This window comes from Tursiops truncatus, chromosome 3 (genome assembly GCF_011762595.2).
Source record: "Tursiops truncatus isolate mTurTru1 chromosome 3, mTurTru1.mat.Y, whole genome shotgun sequence".
Lineage (NCBI taxonomy): Eukaryota > Metazoa > Chordata > Mammalia > Artiodactyla > Delphinidae > Tursiops > Tursiops truncatus.
This window is the reverse complement of record NC_047036.1, coordinates 124,650,094-124,658,511: the sequence shown is the minus strand read 5'-3', so window position 1 is coordinate 124,658,511 and position 8,418 is coordinate 124,650,094.

The following is an 8,418-nucleotide window of genomic DNA, read 5'->3' as shown; positions in this document are numbered from 1 at the left end:
CTCCTTAAATCTACCAAATGCTTTCCTGCCTAAGGGTCTTTGCACACACTATTCCCTCTACCTGTAACTTCTTTACATCCTGGTGTCCACAGCTGCTTCCTTCTCAAGTTTCAGATTTCGCCTTAAGTGCTGCTACTGCAAAGAGTCACTCCCCCATCCCAAGTTAGTCAATATCCATTCAGTAAAGTGAATTAATCCATTATATATTTTTTATTACCTTTCAAGCAGTTATTACAGACTGTAATTATCTTGCTTGTTTCTTAGTTTCCTGTTATTACGTATCTTGCCCCACTAACGTACGTGAGGGCAGACATCTCATCTGTCTTATTGATGTCTGTATCCCAGGCCCTAGCACAGTGCTTGGCACGTGGCACAGGCACAGTAAATTTCTGCTGAAGGAACCAGCGAATGGATACCCATAATCTTCAGGTCCCAGACTCCTCAGTGTACCCATAGTGGATGATGATGACAGATGCCCTTCCAGCTCTGACATTTTAAGATGCCACAGACTCTGCACCATTAAAATGTCAATTCACAGTGGGCCACTGGGAATGACATGAGTCAGGGGATTATTACTATCTTAGTGCCTCTGGGACCATAATAGACCTTCTTTGGTAGAGGGACACTGATTTCTTAAATGTCAGTGCCAGAAAGGAACTTACAGACAATGAAAGCACAGTCTCTTCATTTGTCAAGTAAGATATAAACTCTTAAATTTTATCATCCACTGACCACTGTCCCTTGCTACTAAGATACATTAAAAGTTACAGAACACAGGACCATTCTTGCTGAGAGAGTCAAACCACCTTTTTCCACTGGTAAAAAATATTGCCTTTCTCTTGGGCCTGGTGTGAGTGCCCTGACGCTTGGTCAAATGTTCTGGCCATGACCTGTACTTTCTGGTACAAAAGAAGTAGAAGGGAAGGGCTCATACCTTACGATTTTCACCGGAAGCCTTGAGGTTGGCAGAAAGGCTGATCTCAAAGAATTTTTGATGATACTGTCTTACCTGATAGCAAAGGGAAACTGAGTTATTTAGAAAAGTTTACACCCACTCAAAATAGATATAGCTTAGTGCTCAGTTTTCGTTGTCCATCAGCAGAGTATAGAGGAAAAAGTCTGTGAAACTGAGTTGTCAAAGATTATTAGGAAGAAGAGATAAAAGACTAAAAGAAAAGGAAGAAGGAAAAGTTGAAAGTACAAGCTACTATCTGAGATTAATTTGAAATCCCAAGGTCCAAGGAAGAGAGAGTTTCCTCTTGGGCTCCATGCCTCTCTCTGCCAAGAATTTGGTATGTGACAACGTGCAAACTCCATCCTCTGTCTGGTCCTCTGTAAAATGAAAACGGTGGAGCAAATGGTCTTGAAGTAATTTCTAGAGTCCTGTTTATTTGTCGCTTTTTGATTCAAAACCACAGACAGATCCCCAGATAGAGCTGAGAGCGGGCTCTGACATCCTTTCAGTTATGTGCCAGTTTATTCAAAATCAATTGGGGATTTCGAAGCCTGATGGCCCAGAGTGACAGACTGAAGTAACAACCAGTAAAAAGCAGAGCTGCTTCTTTTTACTTAGGCAGTTAGCTCTGCATATAAAGTTCCCGATGACACCTGAACACCATCCCATTTTTTTTTTCCACCAGAGCCTAAAGTCCAAAACACTTTGGATTAAAAAAACCAATAATAAAAGCCCTTACATTTGTATATATGCCTTTTGAAGCTTATAAAGTGCTTTTTCTGATTTTATTTCATGTAAGTCTAACAAACAAATGTGAGAGTTATTATTCTTCTCAAATTGCCAATGAGGAAACTAAGACTCTGAGGGATGAAGTGATTTGCCGAAGGTCGCCTGGGGTGCCCATCAGCCTGTGTTTGTTTTCTTCTCCTTTCTGCATACTTCCTCTGCTCTGCTCTGCATCATGGGGACCTCCACCCTGCAGGTTCCCCACCCTGTTGCTTCAGGGAAAGTTTGGCTAATGGGAATCTATGATAGAAGACTGGAGGTGAGGAGGGGAGAAGTGGCTGTTTCTCCTCTCTTTCTGTCTCTTGTGGTATCTTCGGCAAATGGCTTCGTGTGTTCTGTGCCTCAGGCTCCTGCCAAATAAGCGCCCTGGCTTCTGGGATCTTGTAACACCACCTTCTCCTCTGTCCCTCCAGACCCAGGAGCAGCAGCATCTTCCTGCTGTTGCTAATCTCTGGTTCTTCACCATCCCCTGTTTGGCTTTGCAGCTCTTCTATCACCTGTGCATCCAATTCCTTATATTAAATTTCTTATTTTGAAAGATCTAGAGTGGTTTCCATTTCCTGGTTGGACCCAGTCCAAATCCCCTGACTGGGTAGTCACTACTATGAGGAGCTATAAGCATGGCAGAAATAGCTTGAGATAGCATACCATACTAGTGTATGTGTGTGCATTTCATTATTAAATGGTGAGAGCCTTTTCACCCAGGAACCGAGTTTATACAGCTTTAGGTCTTGAGGTTCTAGCACAGCGCCTGGCACTCAGCAGGCACCAGTACAGTAAATGTTTGTTGACCTTATATATTTGTTTGGTAAAACAAACCCAGCCAGAGTGGCTGTTTAGTTTATATCTCTGCGTGTCTATTTAGACATAAGAATACAGGTCCTTCCAGTCTATACAGTGTACCCCAGTGAGCCATTCGGCCACGCTCTACAAAGCCACACAGGGAACTGCATCATTTGCAATTTCTATGGGATATTTCTGACTTTGAACCATAGTAGTTATTTCAGATGGGAAGATATTAATGAGTTGAAACTTGGAAAAATATACAATTCACCAAAAAAGAAAGTGGATGAAAACCATGGGAAAACAGGAAAATAGTTTTTTCTAATTATGTTAGTTTTCATATGCTTATATAGGCAGAGTTTAACTGAGTATAATGCTGGACTGGGATTGGAAGATTGGGTGTTTGTGTCAGCTCTGCCACTAACCAATTGTGTGGCCTTGGGCAAATCATTTCTCTCTGGCCCTTGGTTTCCTTCTTGGTAAAATGAAGTAAGATTAAATGATCTCTTGCTAAAATATCCAATAGCTCATCAGTGACTAGAGAATCGAGCCCAAATTTATTGTCATATAAAATAAGACCTCACCTAGTCTGACCCTAACTTACCTTTCTAGCCTCACCTCATTCACCAACCCTCTATGCTGCCTGCTTAGCCAGCTCCTTACAGACCTTGACCTTTAATCCTGTTTTCTCTACTTGCAATTCTCTTCTCTGCTCTCTTCACCTCACTACATGATGTGACTCAGCTAAAATTTCCTTCCTTTTCACAGTGGTCTCATGTTCCCCTTCCTTATGGGATAAAAAGAATAAGATTCCTTGTCCTGAAGAGGCAATGTGGGGTGCTGGTTAAGAGAGTGGACTTTGGGGCCAGAATGAGTGTGTTTAAGCTCTGGGCCTGCAATTTACTAGCTGTGTGACATTTGGAAAGCTACTTGCTGACTATGCCTCAGTGTTTTCATCTGCAAAGTCCTGATCGTAATAGTACCCACATGAAATTTCTTATGTGGAAAGACCTAAGGTGATTCCCATCTTCCTGGTTGGGCACAGACTAAATTACCTGGCTGGGGAATAATAACCAGGATGGGAGCCATAAACATGGCAGAAATGGACTAAGGCAGTATATTAGATATATGAGTGTGTGCATTTCCTTATTAGGCAGAACAAGTATTTCCACTCTGATCAAAGCTTATATATTTTTGGACCTCTGGGCTTAAGCATAGTCATTGACATGGCAGGCACTAATGAAGGTTTGCTGAATTTAATCCTGACAAGGATTAAATTAGATAATACATTCTGTGCTTGGCAGTGTATGTGGCACACAGAGATGCTTGGTGATACAGCTATTATGAATATTAACCACTATCTGTTCTCCACAAGGTTTTTACTTTCCTGTATTACAGCAGTTATTATCATTCCATTTTTGGGCACGTCCATCCCTTTCATTAAACTGTGAGCTAGTCAAGACTGTTATTGACTGAATTGTGTACCCCCCAAATTCATATGCATTGTGTACCCCCCAAATTGATATGCTGAAGTCTAAACCTTCACTATCTCAGAATGTGGCTATGTTTGGAGGTGAAGCCTTTGATGAGGTAATTAAGTTAAAATTAGTCCATTAGGGTAGAACCTAATCCAGTCTGACTGGTGTCCTTCTAAGAAGAGATTAGGACACACAGATAGACACCAGGGATGTGGGTATACAGAGGAAATATCATGTGGCGAAGCAGGAAGGTGTCCTTAGAGGAAGTCAACTCTGCCGGCACCTTGATCATGGATGGCCAGCTTCTAAAACTGTGAGAAAATATCTGTTGTTTAAAGCACCTAGTCTGTGGTATTTGTGATGGCAGCCCTAGAAAACTAATACAGAGACTATGTTTTTATTCATTCATTCAACAGATATTTATGGAGCATCTATTACGTGCCAGGCACTGATCTGTGAAATAGGGTATAGAGTGGTGAGAAAACAAGGAAAGAAAAAGAGCTTCTGCTCTCAGGAAACTTATAGCCTAGTGGGAGAGATGGACAATCAAAAGATCACATGAGTAGTGTGGTAAGAATGAGGGAGAGGTTGCTGTGCTCTGAGGGTGCGTGATGCTGGATGGGGGTGGGGGATGGTAAGAGAGGGCTGTTTAGTTGAATGTACTGTTTTATCCTCAGCACAGTTGCTGCAGTGCTGTGCTCACAGCTGATAACTGTAAATCTTAGTTGGCTTTTGTTGAAGGCTACAATCTCTCAATTCTCTACGTGGAATAACTAGAATTTTTAGCACTCAAGGAAAGAGAGCCCACAGGCAGATGCTGCCAAGTGTGACAGTTTATAGGGCCCCACGAAGCTGGGGCAGTAGAAGGACTGATGGATGAGAAGAACGAGGAAGTTGTTCTCATCTCAGCCCTGCCACAAGCTGGTGGTGTGGGGACCTACTACAATGCCCTTGTCTAGACCTCCGTTTCCTCATCTTCAGCAATGATGAGGCTGGGCTGGAGTAGTTCATCTCTAAGATCCCTTCCAGCTCTGTGAAATCTTTTCTGAAATCTAGTTCATATAAGACTAGTACTGAAAAGAGGAAGGAAAGGACAGAGGGAGGCAGGGATGGGGGAGGGAGAAGCGGAAAGACGCTCCACCATTATTTGCTACGGGACCCTGGGCAAGAGGTTGCCCCTGATCTGAACCTCAGTTTCCTTTTTCTTAAAGTGAGGAAGTTATTTACGTTTAATATTCCTTTCAGTTCATGAAGATTTTATAAGTCTGTGAGTATTTGGAATTCTTGAATCTTCCCTGAGCATTAATTTCAACAGGAAAACACCCTTGGGTTAAGAGTGTGCATTGAAGGTAACCCTGATGGCCTCTGTTTCCCTGTCCACTCCATTCAGTTGTGAACACTTACATTGGCTTATCTTTCAAACAGGAAGTTTTAGAAACACAACTCTTTACTAACCACAAATCTTAATAAATAGATCATCAACTAAGTCAATCCGCACTGAAAGAGGTCACAAAAAACATACAAAACTAAGGGTTGGTCTATAGATATTTCGTGGAAAGGAAGTAATGTCTTTTTTCCAACTACTTGCAGTGAGAAACAGTTACTCCAGGTACCTTAAAAGCCAGGTTCTATCAGAATGGTTTGCACAGAAAATAGATCAATTAGAAAAAAATTAAATTGTCATTGTCCAACAATAGGGAGTTGCTTAAACTACTTTTGATACATCCATATGAAACTTTATGCAGCACAGAAAATAGTGTTTAAAAAGATTGTTTTAATTTTTATGGAAATATGTTAACATAAATGTTTCAGACATTACATGAAATTTCTAAAAATCTTAAAAAAAGATTGTTTTATAACATGTGGAAATACAGTATAGAGATAAATTAAAAAGCAGGATATAAACCATAACTTAGAATAATCTTAATTTTTAAATATATACTATATATCATATATATGTATACACACAGAAAAAAAAACCTGAAAAAAGAAATAATCCAAAATATTAACAGAAGTAAAATCCAGAAGGGGGAAGTATGAGTGATTTTTATTTGCTTCTTTATACTATTCTGCATATTCAAATTTCCTTCAGTATGTACTTATTTGTTTGTTTAGTTTGCTGAATATTTAGAAATATTCAGCAAATATTTCTTATGTATCAACTATGAGCCAGTTGTGTTGTCGAGACTAAAGACAGAAGCAAATCTCAGCTCTCCCGCAGCATACCCTCTAGTGAGTGGACACAGATAATAAAGAAAACTAAGTAAACGTGCAAGATGATGCAGATGGTGGTCCATGCTGTCAGTGCCTCCAACCAAGGGGATGGGAAGGAGAATGCGTGGGGTCCTGCATCAGCCTTGGTCAGAGAAGGCAACCCTGAGGTGGTGTCTTTAAACTTGAGACTGAACAGCACAAAGAAGTCTGATCTGGGAGAAGAGCATTCCAGTCAGAGGGAACAGCAAGGTTTCAGGGACCTGTCCACACATAGGCTTGGGAAGAAGTTTGACTTCCTACTTTAGCTGCAGCGGGGGCCACAGAGAGCTTTCTCATGGGGAGTAACAAGGTTGCACGCCCCTCAGACAGATGACTCTGGCTGCAGAGTGGAGAGAGGCTCCTGCTGATAGAGGCAGAGTAAAGCAAAGAGACCTACTACGAGACATGTTTTCTTATAATTTGCCAATTCTGTGACATCAGTTTCCACTACTGTAAAATAAGGCAGTAGGGCAAGGTCAGTGATTTCTAAGAGCCCTTCAGTACTTAAAAAATAAAAGCATTATTATTTTGCACACCTTTTAAAAAAGTGTGTAAGCTTCTTAAACCCAGGGCCTAAGTCTTACTCTACTCCTCTTTTGATTCCCTGCATGCTGCCTTGCACCTCACAGGACTGAATGAAGGGACATGCTGTGGGCTGGTATCACTTGAGATGCATCATTACTTCCCAGCCTGAGTTTCCACTGTGCTTCTGTGGGCTCACCTGCTGAAGCCTTTATCCTGAAAGTAACAGGGAGCCACTGAAGGCTTTTGAGCAAAGGTTGACTTCTGTGTGTTAGAAAATTCACACTGACAGTGATGAAGGGGGTCTGGAGTGGTCCACAAGCAGAAGAAGCACAGAGACAGAGAGACACGTTGCTTCCTTGAGAATCCCCCTGGGCTGTGATACTGAGACCTGCCAGTGGGAAAAGGACACCTCACCTGCACAAAACCACCTCGACAGGGGGCCCTCACACACTGGGAGAAAGTGCGAGATTCCGCCTATTTATAGTTGGGGGGAAATGAGGCACAAAGAGACAAGTGGCTCATATGCCAAGGATTTCTGGCTTCAGGGCCCCTACTCAGCTAATGTGAAGCCAGGCTGCACTTAGCATGTCATGGGGCGGGAGGACTTTTGCTTGTGCCAGAACAGAAGGGAGCATCAGGGGCTGGGGCAGGGTAGGGAAGGGGGAAGACACGAATCCTGGGCAGAAGTGGTGACAAATGTTCCAGTACCTTCATTTTGACACTCCCATAATCCAAGAAGGGCTAAAATTGGCTGTAGAGCTTGTGTTACGAAACCAGAGCAGGTCAAACAAAAGAAATAAGCAAAACTTGAGTCAGCCGGATGATAATCCTTGTGGTGAGCATGCAAATCCAAGCGAAAATAGATCAGAGACATTTTCCCAAGAGACACAGAACTTGGAGATCCTGGAAACAAACCCATCACGTGAAAGATGGGGAGGCAAAGGAGGGAAGGGAGGTTAGCATCACACCCTGGAGAAGGAGGCAAACTTTGCTGGCAGAGCCAGGACTGGGACTCGAACCCAGCTCTCCCCATTCTGACATCAGAGCTCACATCACTCCTTCAAAACTAATTATGGGTCTAACGTTTTATTTGCCAAACCTACTGATAGGCAAAAGAGCAGGAGGCAGTTAAAGTGATTTCAAAGCACCCTGTGTATACTCAGTGTGGCCATGCGCACACACACACACGCACAGAGCTTTAGTTTGGCGAAATCTTTCTTTAATTAAGTACTATGGACTAATTAAATATCTGCATTCACTGCCCCAAATCAGAGGCACAGCTCATGGGACCTAGAAGCTATCCTAGTCCAGCCTTTTTATTTTATAGACAAGAACTGGAATCCAGAATGGATGAAGTTGCAGTCACTTAAACCAAGAACCAGGGCACCCTGCCCCTGAGTTCAGTGCTCTTTCTAGCCCTGGCCCTAGCACCACAGGCAGGAAAATTGTAACCTTTAATACACATGCATTACTTTATGTTCTTCAGCATGGATTCTCAAAGGGAAGGTGTTGGAGACAATTTCCAGTGTATTACTTTGACTGGGGCCTGAAATCTTGGCACACTGATTAGTGAATTTCAGGAGAAGGCTTTTAACTTCTTTAGAAGTTTTTACCATGATGATAACAATCACAGTCTTC